Source organism: Equus caballus, chromosome 1 (genome assembly GCF_041296265.1).
Source record: "Equus caballus isolate H_3958 breed thoroughbred chromosome 1, TB-T2T, whole genome shotgun sequence".
In the NCBI taxonomy this organism is placed as follows: Eukaryota; Metazoa; Chordata; class Mammalia; order Perissodactyla; family Equidae; genus Equus; species Equus caballus.
The window spans coordinates 186432283-186457821 of record NC_091684.1 but is presented as its reverse complement, the minus strand read 5'-3'; the positions used below and the strand labels follow the sequence as shown (position 1 = coordinate 186457821).

Genomic DNA, 25539 nt, shown 5'->3' with positions numbered 1-25539 from the left:
TCTCTTTGGACTTCCGTTACTTATTTAGCCTCTGCCTGTTGAAAATATAGTAGATCTGCCCTTGCATTAGGCAAAACTATGGGGAATGAACTGTTTCTTTTGTTTACTATTTGCTCAAAGGATACCTGATAAGAAATGTTATGCTGCGCTCAACTCAACTTCGTCAAGACTCCCCTTACCTCACCCTCTCCAACCTAGCCCCCCACCACAAAAATACTCTGACTTCCCAGCAAGTCTCCTTCTGTCTTTTCCTGCTCTGTATTTCAGACTTCCCCAAAAATAAATGGAAAGAACTGACAACTGCTCATACCCAAGTCCAAAGCTCTAGGTTAGAAGGCCCCCGGGCAGTGCAGGGCTTATGAAAGCCATCAAACTTCGCCTGAAAGTAACAGGGTGGGCCCACTGCCTGAAATATATGAAGTGCTTGAGGAAAATATGAGGAATGAATGAATGAATGAATGAGGTCCAGTGGGCACTTAACAAAAGAAAAAAAGACAATCTCTGCTCTGAAAGGGCTTATAGTCTGTTTGGAGAGATAGAAAACACTAACTGAATGGCTGAAGAATACTTATACATAATAACTTTTCAACACATATAAACTAATTTACTGCCAATTCGGCCTAGTAAGGGCAACGAGCAATACCAGAGTTAGATGAAATCAGTCACAAAAGTTTGCCCAGGGGTAGGGGATTTTGAGTTGAGTTTGAAGGTAGAGAATTGGTGAGTAGAAAGGGCAAAAAGGGGTGGCCGGGGGAGCAGAAGTAAATTGTTGAAGGCTTAGGAAGAGCAGATTTGCTTATTGGAACAAAAATTTCATTAAAGAATAATGAATAGTGAGGATGGTGAGATGAGGGACGGACAGGAAAAGGGATGTGTCTTGATACATCTTGAATATGCCTCTGTAAGCTCACAAGTTGGGGAGAATCATGCAAAAACATCATTTGAAGGGGTTGGCCCCGTGGCCGAGTGGTTAAGTTTGCGCGCTCCGCTGCAAGCGGCCCAGTGTTTCGTTGGTTCGAATCCTGGGCGCGGACATGGCACTGCTCATCAAACCACGCTGAGGCAGCATCCCACATGCCACAACTAGAAGGACCCACAACGAAGAATATACAACTATGTACTGGGTGGCTTTGGGGAGAAAAAGGAAAAAATAAAATCTTTAAAAAAAAAAAAAAAAAACATCGTTTGAAGAAAGATAAAGTTGCTACTCTGTTGATTATCATTAGGGAGGCAAGCCCAGAGCTGGAAAACCAGCTGGAAGCCTTTGGGATACGGTTAGCACCAGGGGAAGAAAGGAAGATGGACATGGAAAGAAAGTTCCACTTCTGGTCATTGAATATAGACAGCACAGGCCAGGTCGTATTTAAGCCAGATCTGAAAATTATCTCTGACCTCCAGTTTCTATCACTTCAAAACTACAAGCTTGCAGGTATGGGTTTGCAAGGAGAATGAACATAATGATGTTGAGTTTTCCTCTGTGCTTGCCAGAACTTTCTCATACCCATCAAGAAAACGACTGACTTAGGCTTTTGTCTGATCTTAACCAATCTACTTTCATTTTCCATGAGAACTGAATGGGAGATTTTCTTCCGGAGTCAACCTGTTCAAATTCTTTTTGGATTTCTCTATGATTCTTGATCAAGATTTTCAAACTGTCATTTTAATGAACTCTTAAATAATTTCAGATTTTAATATGCTGAAACTTAATGAAATAACCATTTAAAATGTGACTATATGACTACTTACTTAAACCAAAACAATGTGATCAAGAATGTTTGAAGTTATCTAAAGATTGATTTAGCCCGACATCTCTGGGCCTTTGATTAGGGCTTAGAAGAATGTTCGATTCTGGCAGTGTTACCTAGTGGTTTTGGGCCAACCAACTTGGATGTGAATCCTGGCTGCACAACTTACTGGCTATGTGACCCTCCTTACCTCTCTAAGCCTCAGTTTCTTTATCAGTAAAATGGGGAATGAAAATACTTACCTCGTGGAGCAGTTAAAGTGTGATCCCCAGACCAGCAGCATCATCGTATCCAAACCTGGGAACTTGTTAAAAATGCAAATTCTCAGGCGCCACACCAAATTTACTGAATCAGAAACTCTGTGGGCAGGCTCCAGAAATCTGTGTTTTAACAGCCTTCCAGGTGATGCTGATGCTAGTTAAAATCTGAGAACCACTATTATAGGGTACATACTTATAGGGATTATAATAAGTAAACAAGATAACACACCTAAAGTGTTTGGTGCAGGCTTGGCACAGATTAAGTGCTCCACAATTGCCAGAGATGATTATGGAGGTGCTAGTGTAGCCATCTTCACAAAGCAGCTTGGGAAGATCCTATGATACTGAGCCATCACTGAGAACACTATTCGCAGAAAAAGGAAGACTCATCTGGGTACCTCACAGGTAACCAAGCAAATGTTTGATTGTTTTCTAAAATTGCTCAAACATGAAAATCTGGCTATAATTCTTATATGAGACACAGTCATATCAACTTAAGTCTGTCAATGGTTTAGCATAGATCCTCTGAACACAAGCTAATCTGAAATCCCAGAAAACACGATGAAAATAAATCAGTTACAATAACTTTTATTGGTGATTCCAGGTTATCACTCTATCCTCGACTTCCTCTAACGTCAATTGTCAGTTTGGGATGCTTATTGAGGTTAGGACTTTGAGAAACCATGATTCGCCTGTTTCCATGGTGGTAGATAAAAGCTTAGCTTCTCTGGCTCTATTCTTTTTTCAATAAAATGTCCATCGGTCCATTGTGAACAGCATTCCTGCAGCAAGGGTAGGAGACAACCCATTAAGTAAGCAGCCCAGAAGTGAGATTTGTCTCTGATTTTGCATGAAGGATCAAGACAACATAGTATAGATGGCTTCCATGGCTCTTCTCTCCTTTTGTTCAACAGACAGTTTTGAGCTTCCCCAATGCTCCCAGGCCTGGTGCTATGGTGAACACAACAGCCCCTCATGAGTCTGACAAGTGGAGGAGACAGATATTAATCAAATAATCATATAACTAAGTTAAAATTTCAACTGTGATAAATGCTATGAAGAAGGGGTATATGGTGCGATGAAAGCCTGTAAGAATGGGATTAGACCCAATTCTTGGCTTGGGGGAGGTTTTCCTGTGGAAGTCAGTTAGAGTTGAGATCTATGATAGGCAGGATTCTAAGATGGCCCCATGACCTTGGCTCCCTGGTATTGTGCTTTTATAACCTCCTCCCCTTCAGTGTGAACAGGACCTGTGACTTGCCTCTAACCAATAGAATATGGCAAAGATGATGGGAAGTCACTCCTGTGATTAGGTTATAACATGTATTAGAGAGGTCATAGTGGAAATGAAGAGAAACAGATGAATTTGGGAAAAATTCAGAAGGTAAAATTGATGGGAGTCAGTAGTGGTTTAGAGATGAAGGTACGGAAGAGCGAAGTATCAAAGACAACTCCTTGGTTTCTGTCTTGGTCATTCTTGGGCATGGGGAACATTGAAGGATGGCCAGATCTGAGGCAAGGGTCAAAGATGATGAGTTTTGTTTGGACATGTTGAAAGTGAGCTAACTTTGAGACATACAAGATATATCAAGCAGTTGTATGGAGTATCCAGAGCTCAGAGAAAAGCTCTGAGCAGAGGATCCATATCTGCGGATCTTGTTAGTAACTGGAGTGTTAGTGGGTATGTGATTTCTTGCCCAGGGACAGCAATAAAGGGAAAAGGAAAAAGGGCTCTACTCGAACCTTGTGGGACTCCTCCAGTTAATGGCTGGTAGAGGAGGTAGAGGCCTGGTAAATAAACCAGGAAGGAGGTGCCAGAGAAAAGGGGGAAATCAGCAGTGCATAGTGACATGTGCTTGGGTGTCTCTCCAGGTGTCTGTCTTGGGTAGTGCAGGTGTCTTTGACACAAGGATTACCTGCACCTTCTACCTCCTTGATGAATCTGGAAGCACGTGTAGTCTGCCTTTCAATTTTGTTGTAACCCACCCAGCTCTACTAGTGTCCAGGACACATAGTAGGCACTGGCCAAATATCTCTTGCATTGAATCATTTCCTTGTTGTTCAAGAAAGAGTGGAATGAATACACGTAGAAGCCTAGGTCCTTCAAGCACATAAACAAACGAGCAGAGTAGAGGATATTGTTTCATTGTGTGGAAGGTAAATATACAGCTACGTGACTAAAATAGTTCAAAAGCCATTTCAGTAGTTTCTGTTGCTGAAATATGTTTAATCAAATGTTTAATCTCTTAGAGATTCAGAGAACTGATAACAAAACAGGACTTCTTGGCTGTACATTGCAATCAGGAGTTAAATATTCTTCATGCCTTTGGTGTCCCTGTTTCAGGTTCTTCAAGAAGGTGAACTCCCAGTGGAAAAGGGGCTAGGGACTATTTGTTTGCTTATTCAAAAAATGCATAAAGAACTTATTACATTCACAATCAGTCCTTTATCAAAAACTGCCGGCTGCGTACTGGATTGTGGGTCTTTTCCAGGGCGAGTTAAAACATACTGATGCCCCCTGGGTGCCAAGAGAATCTGATATAACCCTAACAGACAAAGCAAATCTAGACCTCTCAGAAAACAATGCACACTCCCCAGTCATTCTGCCACTTTTTAGAGCACTTGTGGTCGGGAACCTCAAAGAATGTGTTTGTGTTCGTTTCTTAGGGCTGCCGTTACAAATTACACAAATTACACCCAAACTACGTGGCTTAAAACAACAGAAACTTATTTAGTCGAGGGTTCTGGAGGCCAGAAGTCTGAAACCAAGGGCCAAGCTTCTTCTGAAGGCACTGGGGGGATCCTTGCTTGCTTCTTCCAGCCTCTAGTGGCTCCCGGTGTTCCTTGGCTTGTGGCGGCAAAACTCCAACCCTTCTCTGTCTTCACATGGCGCTCTCCTCTGCGTCTCCATGTCTTCTTCTTTTCTGTCTTTTACAAGGACGCTTGTCATTGGATTTAGAGCCCACCTGGATAATCCAGGATGATTTCATCTTGAGATCCCCACCTTGATTACATCTGCAAAGACCTTTATTCCAAGTCAGGTCCCATTCTGAGGATCTGAGTGAACTTAACTTTTGGGGAGTTACCGTTCAACTCACTACACTACTAAAACTTCCTAAAAGCCCATGGAGTGAGCTAGCTCAATTATTCCCATGTTATTAAAAAAAAAAATTTCCAGAATGTATTAAAAATTATCCAAAGTAACCAGGGGACTTGACTCTGAATTTTCTGAAAAGTCTGCCTGAGAAGATGATTTCCTGATGTCAGGCAAGGATCCATTTTAGGAAGTCTCTTCTAGGATGAGATTTGGTGCCTCCCAAAATGTCCTCTGACCAAATATATCTTGAAGGACTTGGAAGCCCAGCATTAGCATCACTTCTTAAGGATGTCTTAGACACATGCTCAAGCCAACTCTTCAAAAACATGTGTCTGGGAAAGACGACACATTTGTTGGCTAACGCATTAGCAGAGATTAATTTATTTGATTTATGGATTTCCCCAAATTGCCTAACTTACTACCAAATAATAAACTATATGTTTGGGAGAATCTAGTTCATGCTATCACTAATAATTTATTAAAAGAGATATAAAATCTAGTCAAGACTAACTCAGTTTATAAATTCCTCACACCTGTGAGATCCACTCATTTCTTCCTGCGTTAGGGTGTTGTCTTCCCAAGAATTAGTTCTGGCCAGAGAAAGAGCCTTGTGGTGGCCCGAGGGGGTGAGCCTGTGCTGCCTGTGATCCCCAAGAGGCCAAATAACCTACTGGCCTGCCATTGACCCTACACCAGGGGGCACAGCTGTCATCCTGTGGAGACCCAAACAACCGCAAGATGATTTAGTGTGTATTTTTCAAAGTAACCTGTCGGGTCACGAGGGAGGGATTGGCCTGAACTTGTTCTTCAGTGACTCATAAACTTTACAGCAACATCACAGCCCAGTTTGGAAGTAACAGAGCTCAGAATTTACAAAACACACCTTCACAGAAGAGTATGTAGATCCTTGCTGAGGACAACCAGTGACGAGAGTCAGTTGCAGCGGAGGAAAGAAGAAAGAATGAAACTTTCTCAAGCCGTTAAGAATGACATCGCTTGTAAAGCAAACATAGTTAGGCATCCTGGCTCCTGCTGATTGCTCATATCAGTTCACATCAGTAAGCATTTGCATGGTGGAGGGAGCGGGAATAAGTCACCACTCTGAGCTAAGGTATAGAAGATTAGATTATAGGAGAGCAGAATGTGGGACCTTAAAACTTGGTCAAAGGCATAATCTTTCTGATCCCTGTCCAATAGATTGGTCATATTGGCTCCCTAATTGGAAGGTTGAATGCAGTAAAGGCTTCAAAGAGCTAAGAGCTCCACGAAAGAGTGACGCAATTTGAACTACAAAGGCATATTAACGGTGGTCTGCTCAGTGCCTGGGGAGAGTGGGGCAAGGACGATGCTGCACTCACTCCACCATCACATTGGATTTCCAGAGGCTTCAGCTCTCATCATGTCACTTTTTGATCTAGAAATACCAAACTCTTCTACCCGACAAGTAAAGTCCAAAGATCTTTTCTTGATAACATCAATTGCTGTTAAATGTTATTAATGCACAAAATTCTAAAAGCACAGAGAAAAAATATCACCTCCAAATTCCAGCACCCAGAGAAAAACTTTGTTCCACCTTACATTTTGGCATATGTTTTTCTAGTCATTTCAAAGTACAGAAATGTACCCATTTTAAAACAACAAACAAATGGAACTTTGGGGGTCACTTTTCAATCTTTCATTCCACAATATTTAATCAGCACTAACTGTACACTGAGCACCATGGCAGACACTAAGACAACAAAGATAAATAAGACCGAGTCATTTCCTTGAGGTATTCCCCAGTCTAAAAAGAAAGTCAGACAGAAGGACAGAGGGTGGTAATTCACTCCTGTGTGAGTCTCAGGAATCAAAGATGCTAAGACTCAAGTCTTCAGAGTCCTTCTCTTGGGGCCTCTCTTCTTGATAATGTTATATAAGGTCACACACTGCTTCTCAGCACAAAGACATTTCTCCATCTTTGTTCCCATAAACCCCTAGTGTAAACAGCAAAAGCAGGACAAGTATCACCTTAGGTCAGAACGAAAACTCTGATAGGCCATAGGGCAAAGCCAGCCAGGGAAGAAATTTTAATTCTAGGTGAAAGCAACCGCCCTGAGGTCCCTCAGTGTAAGAGAAAGCCGGAGGGAAGAAGATGACAATCATATTTTAAATTTCGGGAGCATTTACAACGGGCTGGTCACAGTGCTGAAGGCTTTATACACACAATCTCATTTAAGCCTCAGAATATCATTATGGGATTGGTATTAGAGTTCTCATTTTACAGATAAAATCATTGAAGCTAGAGAAGTGAAATGGTTTTCCCAAGATCATCCAGTTAAGATGTGGCAAACTTTGCCTTGAGCCTCAAATCACTGCTCTGAACCTCAGGAAACTCACAGCTCAGAAGACGGAGCGAGTCAAGGGAAGCAGCGTGGTGCGTAGGAAGCGGTGCAAGCTTTAGAAGTATACAAACGGCATCACCCTCTGGTTCTACTCCCTCCTTGGCAAGATCCTTTAACTTTTTTGCTGGTTGGTTTTCCGATTTCTGTGCAGGGAGCCATATCTTCTTTATCACTGGGTCCTCAACATCTGCAACTTTGTCTGCCATCCTGCACTATAGGTCCTCCAAAACTGTGTTGAATGAGTGCCAGCTTAATGCATGAATTGAGGCAGGACAAGAAAACTTATTTTATTTTTAGAGGGCTGCAGTGAGGGTTGGCAGTGATGTGAGTGACGTGACTCACCTGGTGCCTGCACAGTGTAGACGCCGCATGAGCGTCGGCCTCATTATCCTACAATGAAGGCGCAGTGTGGGGCAAGGCGAACTGAATCAGCGGGCTGCTTTTTCCTTTAGTCTGAAACCTCTGTGAATTCCTCCCCTTAAGACACATTCCAGAATGTGTGAGGCCACTGAGGGGAAACAAGAGCGAGAACTAGACGAGCTCCGTTTGGGAGCCGGGCACAAATTGTCACGCTGTGATGAATTTCCTAGACTATAAAGATCCCTGCCTTGATGCACGTGCACGGCGCCAGCGGCTCCCTGAAGCATTTCAGAGCTTAACGCCCCGCCAGGCTCAGTGTTTGCATGCCCGTTTTGCTCTCCCGAGGCCCAGCGAAAGTCCTTTTTGATTCCTGCTTCATCCATAGGAAAAAAAATACATACTAGAGAAGTCCTCAGTGGAAACGGCATTGTCACCAAGCATAATAGAAACATTTTAAAGATAAATTTCTTCCGATTGCTGTGGCCTTTTATCTGACAACTCAGAGAAGGGCGTTAAAACTGATCAGCAGATTTTCTCTGCAGTACAGTATAATATCAGAGACTGGATAGAAAGAGTGATTACACTTATGTTGTCTAAAATAACATCCGGCTTTGTAAAGTGTGGTTGACTCGAAATATCACTGTTTAGCTCCTGCAAAGCTGGTTTAGTTTTTTTCTCACCTTTTCACAATAATCTCCTAGAAAACCCTCATTTTTCATTTGAATTTGGCATGGAGTCTGGCAGCAGCTCAACTGGCCTTCTCCAGGGAGGGGGCCCACTCAGCAGATGGGCCCTCCCAAGTATGGAGTCCTGGGCTCCTTGACCTTTAGAGCAAGAAGGTCTTTGGTGAAAACAACTCCTTTGGCCAAATTCTAGTGCTCCTCTATGTGGTGGTTTCAAGTCAGCTGCTGTAACTTGCTTTCAGGGCATAGGAAACTCTTCTTCATGACCCAAAGAGTTTGTTCTTTCCTTTCTGTCCTTGCTTATCCCTCCCCGAGCTCAGAGAGGAAAAGAATGACTCTCCTTTGCTCCTGGCTCAGAATGCACATCAGCCAAAGTCAGAAAGACAGTCCCCCTCCAGGGGAGCTGTCCCCAGCTCTACCGAAAGCCAACTTCTCCGGCAATTCATTGGCTGCCTCCCACACGCCCTGCCCCAGACAAACGCCACCTGGAGGAGCTCAGGGACAGAAAAATGTCGTTTCCCTTAAAGAACCCACGTGGTTTTCATGACGAGCTGAGGAGGTCTCTGTAGTTCATGGGCTTTCTCTCTTTGCCTGGCTGCTGGAAAACTCAGAGCTGGAAATTGCATTCTTTTTGCGAGGGTTTATTGATATAAATTTTTCTACTACTATTACTTCATGTTTGTCTGTTGTCTTTTAGCTTCTGTTGATGAGTCTCTGTTTTATTGGAACTCCATTTCTGGTGTAACTTACCACAATTTCTTTTTGAGAAGTAGATGAGCTATGAATAAATGGACATTTTAGAAGTGGCTATCGCCATTCCAGTCATGCTGTTGTTCTCACCTGCGCGATAGGAAAATTAACCAAGGAAAAACGATTTAGAATCATCCTCCCAATGAGCAACTTCGACCTAGAAGTTTTAGGCCTCACCAAGACCAAAATAAAGAGAATTAGTCATTCGTCCATATAGAAAAGTTCTCATCGTTGATAAACATTTACTTACAAGCTCCAAGTAAACTCATTATGCTGCCTCCTCTCTTTCCCTGCCCCTCACTTTTATAAAATATAGCATAGAGTAAAAAAGCAGCCCATTTTAGGTAGGTAAACTGAGTCACAGGTGTCAAAATAATAAGACTAAGAAAATATACTAAGTTATGGAACAGCGAACAGCTGGAAGTGTGGTCTGCGAAGTCTGGAGACAGAATTAGCTCAAAGCCTTACAACCCAGCCCAACACAAATAACTTAAAGTGGGCAACTTAAAAAATCAGGTCTCATTCCTCCTCTCTGAGGAATTTCTCTAGGAAAACAACAATATTTCAAAGGTTTTACTTTTTTTTTGAGAGGAGGTTATCAGTTCCTGTTTATGATTTAATGAAATAGTCCTAATCAGAATTTTGCCATTTAGCGGAAGGGAAGAAAAATTTGCCTTGGTGATAAGTCAAAACCAGATAATGTGATTCACCAGAAACACTCACCAAATTAGTTAAGCACAGCACATAACGAAAGACAAAAATTGTGAGACAAATTTTATCAGAGAAATTGAGGCAAAGGTCAGCATATGCAACCCAACAACTATATCTGCCATCAAGAAGTAATGCCATTTAAAGGAAATACACATAGACGTTATCTTGACCTCCTCGGGGAAGGAGGGAATTCTGAAGGAGGTAAACCGAGGCAGTGGTGGAGGCAAGAGTTGGGCAGGATAAGTACCAGCCTCCTGCATCCTGTTGTCTCACCCACAGAACCGTCCTGCCCCTTTCAGCTTAACTTCTCCAGACGTTAGAGCCAACGCTGCTGAAATCCGGCTGCTTGCTGCCGTCAACAGGAATCAATATGCCCCAGAGACATGTTAAGCGAGGTGAAGCATGTATGTTCCCGACACGAAGCCGGATTTAAGATAGTGCCGGCCACTAACCCAGCAGCATCCTCCCTTTATTTGTGCCTATATATTTGAAAAAAGGCGGGGGGCGTGGGAGACACCCAAGTTTACTTTTTTAAAACTAAATAATGTTGCCTTGTGGCACTCATATTGTATCTATTACACATTTCACTTCAAAACCTCATCTCCCCTAAACCCTCTTCAATGCGCTTGAAGTAGCACAGCCAAAGGAAAGGAATTTTCTATTTAACTAGAGCACTGACATTCTGTTACACAATTCGATCCTGTCTATTTACCTGCTCTCAAAAACACAAGGCCCTAAACACGAAACGCTGAATGCGCGGAGCCTGCGATGCCATAGGTGTCTGAATGCATGTGCCGCTTCCCTCTCACTCATCAGTGTAATTGTTGCCATGTTATTCCATTTTTTGATTAGTCTAGTCCCTCAAGCTCAATGCTTTTTTCTGGCCCAACGTTCTTCTGCTGGTTGTCATGGTGACTGAATTGTTAGAGAGGAGAAAGCCTCTGTTGTCTGTCATTGTTCTGTTGTGGTTTAGGTAACGCGGGAGGCAACACAAGTGAAGTGGATGGACCTTTTTCGCTCTGCATCATTTCATAGTATTGAAAAATCTCACATAAAAAAGGAGCAAATAGGCCCAACCAAAGAAATAACCAAGCTCTTTCTGAAGAAAAGTGCACATTATTATAAAGAGGCAAAATGGCACTAATAATGAACTGAGTAATCTGTGAAAAATGCTGCTGAATATTACATTTATTACTAGAACAATTGCTGCAACTTACACATCACATACAATACCTACCATTTTGCAATTTAGAGTAAATATAGTTTTTAACTATACAATTGTGGCATCAACTCTTTGATTCTCGAGGCTCTGCTGCTTTAACCTTATGTTCTGTTTAACCCCAAGAGAGCATGTTGGAAGCAAGGACTGACGCAGAATTAAGAGTTTGGGAGATTTTCTTTTAGTGGTAAGATAGTGTTAGGGTCAGTTTCTACTTTGGGAATGTGGAAATGATGTTTTAAAGATTAGAGCTGACTACAACAGAGAACTTTCTCTTCAAATGGTAAAAAAATGTTGTCGAAACTAACCAGAATAAATATAATCGTTCCTAAATTTAATTTTCCATTTCACAAATTTTTTAACCAGAAAATGGAGAGATGTGTCACAGATACATGATAAATTAAGGGATAGTTCATAGATAAGGACCAAACTAATAATAGTGCTTATAAAAAACTCCTCTTAACCTTCTCTCATCATTGCATTGGTAGACATATTCCTGCCCTAATCAGTAATTACTTTTATTAGTATTAGTATAATTTTTTTCACTATAAACTTTTCCATTTGTGTATTTAATTTTGGAATGATTTACTTTAATTTTTATTTAACAATTTCATTTAATTAGTTTAATGATACAGAGTTTTAAGTAGGTAACATTTGGTAAATTATAATTAAAAAATAAAAAGACTAAAAGATTTACTATGAAAAGCTTCCCTCCCACCCCTGACATTATCTAGTTCTCTCTTAATCCTCCACGTATAAACATTGTTGTTTTTTTCGTAGTTTTCCAGAATTTCTTTATGCAAGTATTAGGAAACACTAATAGAGATCCTTATTTTGCCTCTTCGCACACAAAGGGCAGCAGGCTGTTCACACCGTTCTGCACTTTTCACTTCACCCTGTATTTGGTTGTCTTTCTAGATCAGAACATAGAGAGCTTCCGTTTTCTTCTTTTTCAAGGGAATACAAGAGCATAGTATTCCATTGTATGGTTGTACTACAATTTATTTAATCAATTTCTATTGACGGACATTTAGGTTGTCCTCAAAATTTTGCTTTTATAACAAATAACTTTGTGTATTTGTCATTTTTTATGTATGCAAATATATGTGAAAGATAGAATATCGGAAGTGAAATTTCTAGGTTAAAGAGTATATTTGCGTCTGCAAATTTGATGAAAACTGTCAAATTGCCCTCTGTAGGGGTTGTTCTCATTTACACTCCCATCAACAGTGTACAAAAGTCCCTGTTTCCCCATACCTTGCCAACAAGGGGGTAATATTGAACTTTTGAAACTCTGGTCACTCTGATAGGTAAAACATAGTACGACTCTACAGTTTTTATTTAAATTTCTCTCATTAATGAGGTCAAGTATCTTTTCATATGTTTTAGAGCCAATTATATTTCTTTTCTTGTTATTCCTCTTTTGAATACTTTGCCCATATTTCTTTTATTGTGTTGATACTTTTCTTATTGATTTCTAGGAGCTCTTTATGTGTTTGAGAAATTTGCCCTGTGTTGTGTTATGAGTTGAAAATATTTTTCCCATTTGCTGTCTTTTGACTTTGCATATGGAGTTTTTTTCATGCGGAAGTTCTGTTTTTCTATGTAGTCACACAAATCTTTCACAGCTTCTGTCTGTCTTTTCTCTTCCATGCCCATTCTAAGGCTATAAAGAAACCCTCCCATGCATTTTTGTAGTACTTGTATGATTTCTTTTGTTTTTCTTTTTTTACATTTAATATTAATACTTAAACACTCTCCTTGGCTGGGGTATGAGATACAGATCCAACTTTATTTTTCCAGAGGGCTATCCAGTTACCCCATCTCAAATGATGGAAGAATCTATCTTTTCCCCCCTGCTGATTTGAGATGCTCCCTGTTCCAGACGCTAAAGTCTGTTATGTTTCTGGTCTATTTCTGGACTTCCTATTCTGTTACTTTGGCCTGTGTCTGTCCATACATGGAGTACATTTAACATAACAAGTACAAACACCGTCAACAGTGCACTACAAAAACGGTACTTAGTCTGCAAATGCGCTTAATTATATCTGTGTTTTCACACCACAAGTATTTTTTTTTCATATTTACCCACTGCTCACTCTGACTCGCCATCTAAATATATATTCCTTCCTTGATTGCCCCAGGAAGTATATCCATTATGATGTGGCACCACACATTGATTGTCACTCAAGTTCTGGGAAAACACAGCTGAGACATCACCAATTTTTCAATTAAAACTACGAATTCAAGAATATATGTGGCAGAAGGCTGTTTTCCCTTTCTGAATACGACTTCAAGGGAATAGAATGTGGGCTGTTCACAAATCTCAGTGCTCTTTCACCCAGCATCTCGGGGTGGTTTACAGCCACAGAAATCTGCTAAACGCGCCGTTCCCGCTTTCTGAGGGTGCTCCACGGTGACTTGAAAGCCTAGCCACTAAAGAGCATTTGAAAGGGCACTTACTATTTAGTACCCATAAACATACATTTTTATTTTCTCTCATACTGTTTAATGGCGCGATATTCAGCAAGGATCTGTGGTAACCAGCTGGCAGTCACCGCAGACCCGCTCCAAGAAGGAGTCCCAGCGCCTCCTCGCTCGCGCCACTCTCCCTCCCCGCAGCAGAGGGGCTGCGGCCAGTCCATCTTCGTGCCTAATATTCCCAAGCCTATTGTCCGTTCTTGGTCTAATGTAGGGCATTCTCGCAGACTGAGGGTGATTTTCAGGAAAGGTCTGTAATAATGCTCTGCGGCTGTGATCTCGAGGCTTTTGAAATCCGCTTTCCCGCTTCCACCCCACCTTCTTCCCAAGCATTTCATCCCTGGCGAGAAGATTAATGTCCTCACAACAAAAGATGACTTTCGGAGCAGAACCTGCCCAATAACCAGAAGTGGCAAGTAAAAGAGGCACGGTGCTGACCTCTCTCAGTGACATGAACAAGAAGCAAGTGGAGGAGCCTTTCGTTCTGCTTAGAAAGAGCGCAGACCTCTGGGGCAGGAAGCGCCCGGCTCCGCTCACTTCTCTGAGACCCATTGCGAAAGGTGAGCAAACCTGAACGCTCTCGCCCTCTTTCCCCAATTAGTTCAGACGGCAATCGACCTTCAAAGATATCCATTGCAGGGGCGTTTTTCTGGTGATGATGCTGTGAAAATAATTTTCTTTTTGAAGGACTTTCCTTCTATTCTCTCCCCATGGCAACTTTAGAAAATTTGATCCAACGCACACACGTGCGCGCAAACCTCTCAGGCTATCCACAAGCTCTCTAGGTGAGTGGGGACAAATGGCAGCCTATCACACAAGTGCACCCAGGGCGACTGCACAGACTCCTCTGCAGCCCCCACTGTGCCGGTAGAATTTTTTTTTTTTTTTTTTTTTTAAGTACAGGACAAGACAAGGTACCCAGAGAGCAAGTTGAGACCCAGTTGTTTGTTTGTTTGTTTGTTTAAGCAAAAAGTAGTTTGGCCAAACTGCTTTTCCAAACTGACTAGGGGGATTTCTTACTGTACCAATATCTGTATAGCAATGGAAGAAAGAATGCAATATATCTAAACCTTCAGGGCCTCTGTACATTTGTTATACAGCTGAATTGCATAGCTGATACTAGAAACCAATCGGAGAGGCAATTTGTGGAAAAGATAGTCCCAAGGGTTGAGGGAAGCATGGGTGGTTCAGGACTGTTGGGAGGGTTAGGTTGGTATTAGTCATAGCACTCAATCCTGGTGAGACTCATTTTATCAACAGAAACCTCCCCCAAATAGATGCACATCTAATCAACTCCACGTGATTAAAGAAATCCTGCACACCTCACAGCTTTTGGTAAGTATTTCAAGCATCTTGTCTTCCCGTTGCTGTCTCTTTTCTAGGGACCCTTATTTAAAAATGCTCTTTAAATTAGGAATCAATACAGAATAAAACAAAAGCTACAGTGCACTTCAGCGTAGTATAATTTCTGGGAGAGAAAAAAATGGCTGTTTCTATTTTATCTTTTCTGCCTTGACACAAGAGTGTCGTGCCGAGAATTATGCAGGGGCTCGGATGTAATGGCCATGCCAGGAATTGGAAGCAGCACCTGTGGACCAGGATTTAAATCCCGTGGACAGTTTTTCTTGATGCTTTTATAGAGCATGAATGAGGATGTAATTTAAAAATAAGCCCTGTATCCTATTTAAAAGGATAAGAAGGAGCTGGACGTGTGTAAATGTTTGGATTAAACATGACCAAAGCCTGTACCGTATTTAAATGGCTTGGCACTTTGAAAATGATGGAATCAGTCTTCATAATGGTGCAGCATCTACCTAATGGAACTAAATTTGCAATATAGGTGCATAGTGGAAAAGAAGGGCAGACAAGTGGCACTGAGATCTAAGTGAGACGGCACCAAAGAATGAGACATATTGAGTTTAATGACTGACCTTACTGGAAGCTTTCTGCTCTGACAATGAAGATGTGAATTATCCTATTATTATAAGCAGATGGATCATCTTATTAATGCACCCTAGCCTTTCACATTTTTATTTGACTTTAAATTAAATTGAACAATTTCAGTACCATCCTCCCATCCCTTAAAGGAAACAGAAGCTGATGCCCAGAAATATTTTCTGTGTAGCTTTATATATTTTTTTCTTTCCAGAGACACACTTTAAGCTCTGCCACACTATAATGCTTTGGCTTTCCTTTGGATATAGCTGAGGTGTCTTGGAAGTTTCTCTGTAAATTCCTTCAAATCCAGAGGGGCTGAAAGAGATCCTAGGAGGCTGTGCTCCTCTTAATGACTCCACGTGGAACAGCATCTTTGGAATTCTGATTTTGACACTCTCAGCCACTTGATGGCCCCTGCTACAGGGAGAGCAGATGAGCCATAATCAAATGTTTTCTGAATTCATCCCTAGTACAACTCTCCCCTTAAACCAAAATTAGGCAGTGAAGTAATATTTGTTTAGAAACACTTACCAGGCACCTGCTTAATACCATAAACGCTATCCCGGCAAAGCCTTTGCTCACAAAGGAAATATTTCACTGGAAGGTCAATATCTGCAATGACTGAAAGGAACGGAGCTGCTTCAAACTCACCGACAAAGGCTTCTGTCTCGGCCCCTATTCCACTCTCTTTTTTTTCCTTTTTGGTTTTGTTTCCTTTCAGCATATTTTAGGAACTAATCAGCTTTATAAAAGGTACCACTGTTAATCTACTGTTTGTCTTGGTCTTCACTGCAGCTCCTTAAAAGATAGAGAGCAAACAAAGCAAGAATTAAGGTCATTCCATTTAAATCCTTCAGAGAGGAAGACAAGGGCTAAGTTATTGCTGAGGACCACAGAGAGGAGCGCTGGAGGAATCCAGGATGAAAAAAACCCTCATTGTTTATTATTTGCCAGCTTCAGAGCAGCCCCCATTCCCATATTTGTGAAGGGATTACCCTCCCATCTTCAGAGATTAATGGGAAGCCCAGACAAGTCTCTGGCCCACAGTACACTCTGCTCCAAAGCACGTTCTCCAGGTCGGTGGACCTTGGAGTGCACTCACTCAGGGGACACAGAGTGTGACAGTCTCACACCTCACAGCCTAACGTGAGTCTTCCCCCAGCTGCTAGAAGCACACAAGCAAACATAACTGTCAGGGGGATGCCATGCTTGTACAGAAACAAAACTGCATCTTAGGAGGTGGGAGCTGTGCACGTGAAAATCTTAGCATGTATCAGATACAAAAGGGGGAGAAGAGCAAAAATAAAAATAATAATCCATGCAAAATCTTCACAGTGGCAGGTACTATTGGCCTCTTTCTTTCTTCTCCCATCCTGATTGCAACTCTGCTACCCATCTTTTATTTGAGACAGAAGCCAGTTGAAGTGTACTTGAATTTCTTCATTTGGTGCTCCTGTAGTTGTTCATTACACTAAAATATATTAGCCTTAAAATTTTTTAACATGGCAATGGGTTGGCATTGCTTTGCAATATTTGCAACCCAAACACTATAGCAAGGAGTCAGCGCTTGAGAAACTGGCAAGAAAATCTGACCCAAGGTCATTAAGTGAATGATGCACCGTAAAGTTTTGTCTTTAAAGAAGTAACATCAGGCAGCGGAAATGGCCATCTGTAGCCAAGATGCAGAGTCTTCATTCTCAGGGTTTAGTGAGGTTTGACATGTAGTAAATGCACAATAAGCATTTGTTGCACGAGGCAAAGTTTTGGTATTTTTGACTGCTTTAATGATAATAATAATTGTTCATGTTTATTGAGCATTTGCAATGTAAATGTGGGCTAAGAACTTTACTTATATCATCTCACTTAACCCTAACATCAGCACCATGTGATTATTGTCTCCATTTTACAGATGAGAAAAACCAAAGGTCACTGCAGTTAAGTCACACGTCCACGGCCACTAAGTAATCAGCAGGGTTGCCGGCCCACAGAGCCACATTGTCTTACTCTGGACCCTCTGTTCTTAATCCATTCTGCCGCCTCTTCAAAGCAGCATTTCTTAGTTTGAGTTTAGAAAATACTGAGTGATTGTTGCAGTTTCAATGTCATTTTATTAGATGAACAAATTGTTCTCAGAGAGAATAAGGGTGCCACTTTTAGCCAAGGAATGGGAGAAGAGGCTGCTTTCCTAGTGGCTTCAAATTTTGTCCTCAGCTCCCAGAAGAACTTAGCTGCTTACAAAATACAGTGACAACGTTGGTGGTGATTTGTTGAAAGTCACATGAACAGATCTCCTGAAAGGATTAATGGTCCTTCCTCAAGGGATATTTTACCTTCCCTAGTTACCGCACACGCACACACACACACGGTGTCAAGTTTTCCCCGGCAGGATGAGATCTGTTTGCAAAACCCTTGGCATATGGTGGGTCTGCCTGGCTTTCTGCAGTGTTTGATTATGATTGGCCTAGTTAATTCATTCCATTGTATGTTCACCCCTCTTTGGAAACTGAACAGGATTAAATTGCAATTTTAAAGCCTTAGTAAATCACCGTGTGATTTAAATTAGAATAAAGATAAACATTGAGATAGCTTTTTTGAGGAAATTCTGACAGCCTTTCTGGCCCAGCAGGAGTGTCTGTTCTCTCTTGGCCATTGGGATGCCCAGTTTCAAGTATATAGACTACTCAGTAATAAATGTAGAACCAGGATCAAAGACTAACCAGAGTGAAAAGCCATACATGAAATTGCTTCCTCTTGAATAATCCTAAAACCCCATTTTAGCAACTGCTTCAATATATTCTCCCTCCAAACTCTATTAGCTTACAAATTAGGTCAAAGTGGACTGAGTTATAGCCATGTATTTAATAACTTCCCTTCTTCTGAGGAAAATGCTGGAAATATATTTCTAAGTCAGTAGTAGTAAACCAATAGTTCCTGGAACTGAAAGCTAAGGGATGCTTGCTATTGTTTTTCAGTACCTGCTACTGAGCTAGGCAATAACTTCTAGCATGAGTTTTTTCTCAGTCTCATCTGTTCCATAGGTTGTTATACTACCATCCCTTCCAAATAAAATAAATAGATAAATAAAGTAAGTAGAAAGAATTAAGCAGGTGTTCTCGTTTGTGGAAGCTTTGGCAGTCCTATATAACTATGTTAGGAAAACTTTGAATTATCGCTGCCATTTAGCTTCCCTAATTTTAGGGCATGGCGTTTTGTTTAGAACCTTTGGAAGTTTGCTTCATGTGGCACGATTTTTGCAGCATTTTAAAATGATGACTCCAACTGTTTGAGGATGAGAAATGAGACCCCACCACCAAAACAAGCGTGTGCTATCATCACTTTTCATTTTCCAATGTAACCCTACAGATCCTGCCATGAGTTTCCCGTGATGATCACTTGGTTCGATAGTCCACGGTCAGTAAGGAAGTTTGCCTTCATTTTGTGGTGAAATTTGTCAGTCTAGTTATTAGATAAGCTTCCAGGACTTTCCCGCTGGACAGGCAGTCACCCCAAGAGGCGAGTTAAATATAAAATAAAACATATTGCTATGGTAATATAATGGCTTCCTTTAATGGACATTTTCATTTCTGAAGAAAACAGAAAATATTCTTCTAGGCTCTTTCCCCATCCAAAAGAAAGAAAAAGAAAAGAACAACAACAAAATACTGTAAATTGGACTTATGTTTATGATTTGTAGGCATCCGTGTTGTTTAAACATCACACTTAGGAAATTTTGCATTGTCAGAAAATGCCTAGTTAAAGAAAAAAAATTTTTTAAGGAAATTGTCACCAAGGTAAGACAAGCACAGAGTGCAGACAAACACTAATTTGGGGGGAAAACATTCTAACAGATATTGAACCAGCGCTTTAGGGTAGTGACAATCATGTCCTCAGAATAAAGCTTACAAAATGCATCATTATATATCAAACTGCCATTGTTTTTATTATTGAAAGATTTCCAGAGTACAGAATGGTTACTAACAATTCATCACCACGCAGCTGTATTTTGTTGGCTTTGGAAGAACAACCAATTGGCCGCATGTAAATGACTTCATAGGTGTCCCTCCAGGGAAGTGTGGAGCAAGATGGAGCCCCAAACACATGCATCTACTGCTGGCCTCAGCCCGTGAGATATCTGGAACATCTGAAACGACAGCTGTTTTAAGAGAACAGATTTATGAGCATATGAAATGTTAAAGGAAATTTTCAGCGGACAAGAGATTCTAAAGAATCCTAGCAGAGAGAAAAGCAAAACTAAGAACAAGATCAGAGGGAGAGAAACAGCCCAACCCAGGAGCAAGAGAGAAGAACATATTCAGAGAAGTCTCACCCTTAGGATAGGCCCTGGAGGGAACTTGAGGGTTCACTAAAGACCTGCTCTTGGACAGCGAAGGCTGGCAGGTGTCCCCTTTCCCCTTGTTTACACAGAGCTGCTGGCAGGAGCTGCTTTTAATCCTTGACTAAACCCTCAGAGCTTCTCTCTCAAGAAATATCCTGCCTGCAGGCTCCCTGTGTGGGTGCAAGGCCCTAAAAGAGGAGGAAGGTAGAGCGTAAGTAACCCCAGACCTTTAGAACAGACAGAGAAGGCACCTCTACCCAGGACGCAAAGGCACTACTCACCTCAGCGTCAAAATTAAGCCCCCCTACTTTTGGCAGAGGGGAGTGGTTGAAGGGGCCAGTCCACAGCCTGCGGCTCCAAGCCCACATGCCTCAGATGAAGCCTGCGGGGTCACGCAGCCTCCAGTCAGGGGTTTACAGGAGACCTGTGTCTGCTGCCTGTATTAGTGGACCTGGTCTTTCCATCATTAATTACATTAAACGAACAACTGAGGTTTACCAGATCCTGAAGGAAAACTAACAACATTAACAACAAGAACAATGACAAAAAGCTTCCCCGAAGATTAAAAATAATTAAAGGAATAAAAGAAAAGTGAAAAGAAAATTCTGATTAATGTCTTCAAAAAGACTGAAGAGACTATTGCATCCATAAGACAAAAAAAAAAAAAAAAAAAAAAAGATACAATCTAGTGCAATAAGACCAAAAAGAGAAATTTAAAAAAAGAAATGAGGTACATCGACATGAAAGGAAGAGAGAGGTTGTCGTTGTCTGTAGACATATAGTCTTCTTCCCGGACAATGGAAGGGAGTCAATGGAAACATTACGAAACTGGCAAGAATATTGAGTAAGGCAGCTGATAGAAGATTAATAAACACAAATCAATAGCTTTGCTACAAGCCAGGTGTGGAGACACTGCTGTGTGGCTGACCTAACCCTCATTCTTATCCCCTTCACCCTGGCTGCCTCCCGTGCCACTTGGAAGTGGCAGTGTGACACAGTTCTGGCTAGTGAGAAGTGGGCCAGGTCTCCTGAGGAGCTTTTTTTATCACTGGTACAGGCATCAGAATCTTCCCTTCCTTCTCCTGCTTGGCAGAATGCTGCCATGAGGCTGGAGCTGCATCGGGCGTCTTTTGAAGATAAGGCCACAAGAGGCAAAAGAGACACATCCTCTGCCGACATGAAGCTGCCAAATCAACATTGGCAGCTGCTTACCTTTGGACTTTTTGTTATATGAGTAAAATAAACTCCCGTTTCTTTAAGCGACAACTGGGTTTTCCGTTGTCTGTGGCCAGACGCATTCCTAACTGGTACATTCAGAACAGTTAGTGCAATGGGAAAAGAATCTCGTGCACAAAAGAAGCAAAAACTATAATACTAGAAATAAATACAAGAAATATGCAAGACCCATGTGAAGAAAACTCTAACAACAAAGGCTTCAAGAAAATGGATGGACCAGTTTCTGGTTGGGAAGACTTCCCATGATAAAGATTTTCATCTATAAGCTAATGCAATTCAAGTGAAATTCTAAAAGGACCTTTAATGGAACTTGACCAGCTGATTCTAAAATTCCTCTGAAGGAGAAAATGAACAAGAATAGACCTTCAAAAATGTTGAAAAAAATGAAGAATATTTGTTCTATCAGATATCAAACCTATTATGAAGTTCTATTATTTAAAATAGTGTAAACCTAGTGCAGGAATAGACTAATATAATAACAGAACAAATAGAAACTCTGAGGGGCCGGCCCAATGGCAGAGTGGTTAAGTTCACACGCTCTGCTTCAGTGGCCCAGGGTTTTGCCGGTTCAGATCCTGGGCGCAGACGTGGCACTGCTCATCAGGCCATGCTGAGCCAGTGTCCCACATGCCACAACTAGAAGGACCCACAACTAGAATATACAACTATATGCTGAGGGGCTTTGGGGAGAACGAGAAAAAAAAAAGATTGGCAACAGATGTTAGCTCAGGTGCCAACCTTTAAAAAAAATTGAAAATCTGAAAACAGACTCTTATGTCTATGGAACTTGGCATGTAATAAACGTGGCATTTCCAACCATCAGAAAAAGAACGGATATTTAATACATGGTTCTGGGCACGTAAGAATCCATTTTACAAGAACAAAATTTCTGCATATATTAAGTCACACACATAAATAAATTCCAGATGGGATAAACAGCCATATGTCATAAACCAAATCTTTAAAACATTGGAAAAAAAATGAGAATTTTTTTTATTTTATAAAGGTAAATACTGACATATATGATTGTCATAAAAACGCCATAAACAAAGTTGAAACATAAATTACAGCCTAGAAGAAAATGTTTTCAACATATATAGCAGAAAAAGAATCAATATCAATAATTATAAAGAATTCTTACAAATCAATGGAATAACACACTCAATAGGAGAATGGACAAAGATTATAAACGAGTAAGACAAGAATGAAGAAATACAAATAGCTAAAAATTATATATGAAAAGATGTTTAACCCCATTAATAAACAGGTAATTGCAAATTAAAAAACTTAGCTTTTTTGGGTTTTTTTGAGGAAGATTAGCCTGAGCTAACATCTGGCACCAGTCCTCCTCTTTTTTGCTGAGGAAGCTTGGCTCTGAGCTAACATCTGTGCCCATCTTCCTCCACTTTACATGTGGGACGCCTGCCACAGCATGGCTTGCCAAGCAGTGCGTAGGTCCACACCAGGGATCTGGGCCTGCAAACCCCAGGCTGCAGAAGCAGAGTGCATGAACTTATTGGCTGCACCACTGGGCTGGCCCCTAAAGGAGTTACTTTTTGCCATCAGATTAGCAAAATTTAGAAAGCATGTTAATACACAGTTGGGAAGGGGTATAAAATTGTATATTCTCATACACAATTGTAGAAGTGAATGGCTATAATCTTTTGAGGAGAGGCTGTCAGCTATATCTCTACAGTACTGAAGATACACTGCATTTGGACCTAGCGATAGCGTAAATACTCTTAGCTCTATCATTCATTTTACCATCACAGTCAATGTCCTTAAAGGAACATTCTACAGCCACTTTCTCATCCCCCATTCACTCTGACTTTCAGTAGTGTGACTTATTACCTTCCCCCACCCTCAATTCTGCTGGCACTCTCCTGGAACTCTCCTGGTAGGAGTCATAAATAACCACCTAATTGTCAGACACAATGAAATCTTTTAAGTCTGCCTCCTACTTGTCCTTGTAAGATCTGATGCTGTGGACCATTCTTTCCTCGATATTATTTCTTCCTTTGGCTTCTAAGACTCTTCACTCTTGTTTGTCCTTCTAACTCTAAATCTCCTTTGCTCACTCCTCTTTCTTTGACTGATCCTTCAAAGTTGGTGTTCCCCAAGGATTGTGCCTGGCCTTCTCTTTCTTACTCTACGTGATTGCTTTGGGTGAGTACAACCTATGGGTTTAATTTCTATTTATAGGTTTAAGATTCTAAAATAACCAATATTTTTAGTCTAATCACCCTAACTGAACTCTAGATCCTTATTTATACCTCTCTTCTAATGTCTCCACCAGAATATTCCACAGATATTGCAACAATCTCAGAAGCATGTGTGTCTCTCTCTAGTCTCTGTCTTGATAAAAACTCTACTATCCATCCAGTCACCATAGCCACAGACTCTCCTCCTGGGAGTCATCTGAGATTCTTTGCCATCCCTCACTCTCATATTCAATTTGTCAAAGAAGCCCTATGGATTCTTCTTTAAATCCTCTCATCTCCACCTGCTTCTCCATATCCTCATTACTACTGCATTATGTTACGCCTCATCGTCTAATTGAGAAGTCCTTAACCTGGAATTCACGGATTTGCATGAATCCACAGATGGACTTCAAGAGATCTGTGGGCCGCCTGATAGTACATGTAAAATGTGTGTCATGCATATGTGTTTTCGGGGATCTGAGGCCCCGAAAAGGTTAAGAGCAATTAGCTTAGTCTGGTTGTGGTCACAGTCTCCTACTTATTCTTCCTGCTTCTGTTCTCAATCTTCTAACCTACCTTCCGTCCGACCTCCATAACGTCTTCCCAAAATAGGAATCCGGTCATGGCACTGCCGTAAAAATGCTGTAATATCTTACCATCTTAAGGTAAAACCCAAACCCATTTGTAAGGCCCTCTGTGGGCTGGCTCCTGCTAACTTCTGCAGCCTTTTTGATATCCGTGGTCTTTCCTCCTTACATCTCAACTCCAACCCATGATAAATTTTTAATACTTAAGTTGTCCCTAACTTCTTGGTTGTGCTACTTCTTTACCTTTGCTCATATTGCTTTCTTTGCCAGGATGATCTTCTTCACAAAGCCTTTCTTGTGCTCCTTTTGCCTCCAAGCCCCTCAGACCATCCAGCCCGGATAGAATTGACCACTTCTTCCTCTAAGCCCAGAGAACGCATTATATAGAGCTTTATCGTAATCCCCGTATTCCCTCATACTATTAACTCGAGGTTACAGGTCAACTCATGTACTGGACTATACACTCCCTGAGGGCAGGGACAGTGTCTTGTTCTGTCCCCTTCGGCAAATAACACAGTGCTTGGCCCATCAGGCTACTCCATAAATGTTGATTGAATGATTTTAAAGGGGATACCAGTCTGGTTGTTTGATCATCATTAACTCCCTTTCATGTTAAAAAGAAAAGAAGTGGAGGGGCTTGCCCTGTGGTGCAGTGGTTAAGTTTGCACATTCTGCTTTGGTGGCTTGGGGTTTGCCCATTCGGATCCCGGGTGCAGACCTATGCACTGCTTGTCAAGCCATGCTGTGGTAGGCGTCCCACATATAAAGTAGAGGAAGAGGGGCACAGATGTGAGCTCAGGGCCAGTCTTCCTCAGCAAAAAAAGGAGGATTGGTGGTAGATGTTAGCTCAGGGCTAATCTTCCTCAAAAAAAAAAAAAAAAAGAAGTAGAAAAGGGATGGAAAGAGAAAGCATCTCAGGTAATAGAATGTGATTGGAAAAGTTTGCTAGGTGTAAACAGAATCTTATGAATATCAAAACCTCATTGCAAAGGCCAAGAATGCTAAAATAATGTGAAACAAGGAAACCGATGGAGAAATTTTCAACTTTTACTGGGATCTCAACATAGCTTTCTATTGCCTTCATTCAAATATTAATTTTATAAGATTCATTTCTCAAAAACTTGGAGTAATGTTAAAAGATGTACTAGCTCAAGGTCTATCCTAGAAGTAGAATCAAGACATCAGTATTTTGAGTATACCAATCAACTCACTGAAGATAAGACAACAGAAAATAGGAATAAAATAAGCAGTTTTAACATTTAAGATATAAAAATAAAGCAGTCAATTCTGATCCCAAGACTTTGACATGTTGCAGGCACGATCACAACTATCAAAATGACTTTACGTATAAATATTGAAAAATAACATGGACTCCTCCAGATTTTGTATTGTGTTGCATTTGTGTGTGGTCAAGTGTTGAAGGCAGGAAGGGAAATGAAGAAAGATGAAAGAAAATATGCCATATATGTACCTGAGCGGGGGAAAGAATTTCTAAAAAATACACCAAGTTCTTGAAAAGGAAGTTTCCTACTTGCTTCAGTGAAATAACAAGCT

The 25539-nt window shown here is 41.1% G+C and overlaps 2 long non-coding RNA genes across 3 annotated transcripts in view; one reads left to right on the top strand and one right to left on the bottom strand.

Annotated features, from left to right (window-relative positions):
• Nucleotides 1-2577: 2577 nt before the first annotated feature.
• On the bottom strand, nucleotides 2578-10909 carry LOC111769160 (uncharacterized). 2 transcript variants are annotated; one of them, XR_011441003.1, is made up of 3 exons: nucleotides 10700-10909; nucleotides 7826-9366; nucleotides 2578-2986 (listed from the first exon to the last, which is right to left on the bottom strand). It is a non-coding gene; the product is annotated as an uncharacterized lncRNA (long non-coding RNA). The 2 variants fall into 2 exon arrangements; XR_011441002.1 differs by having other exon boundaries at nucleotides 7479-9366; nucleotides 10700-10904.
• Nucleotides 10910-14188: 3279 nt separating this feature from the next.
• LOC138925167 (uncharacterized) overlaps nucleotides 14189-25539 on the top strand; it is a 41396-nt gene continuing 30045 nt past the window's right edge. The window contains exons 1-2 of the long non-coding RNA XR_011441005.1: nucleotides 14189-14472; nucleotides 14948-15022. This is a non-coding gene — a long non-coding RNA (uncharacterized lncRNA). The remainder of the gene's footprint in view (nucleotides 14473-14947; nucleotides 15023-25539) is intronic.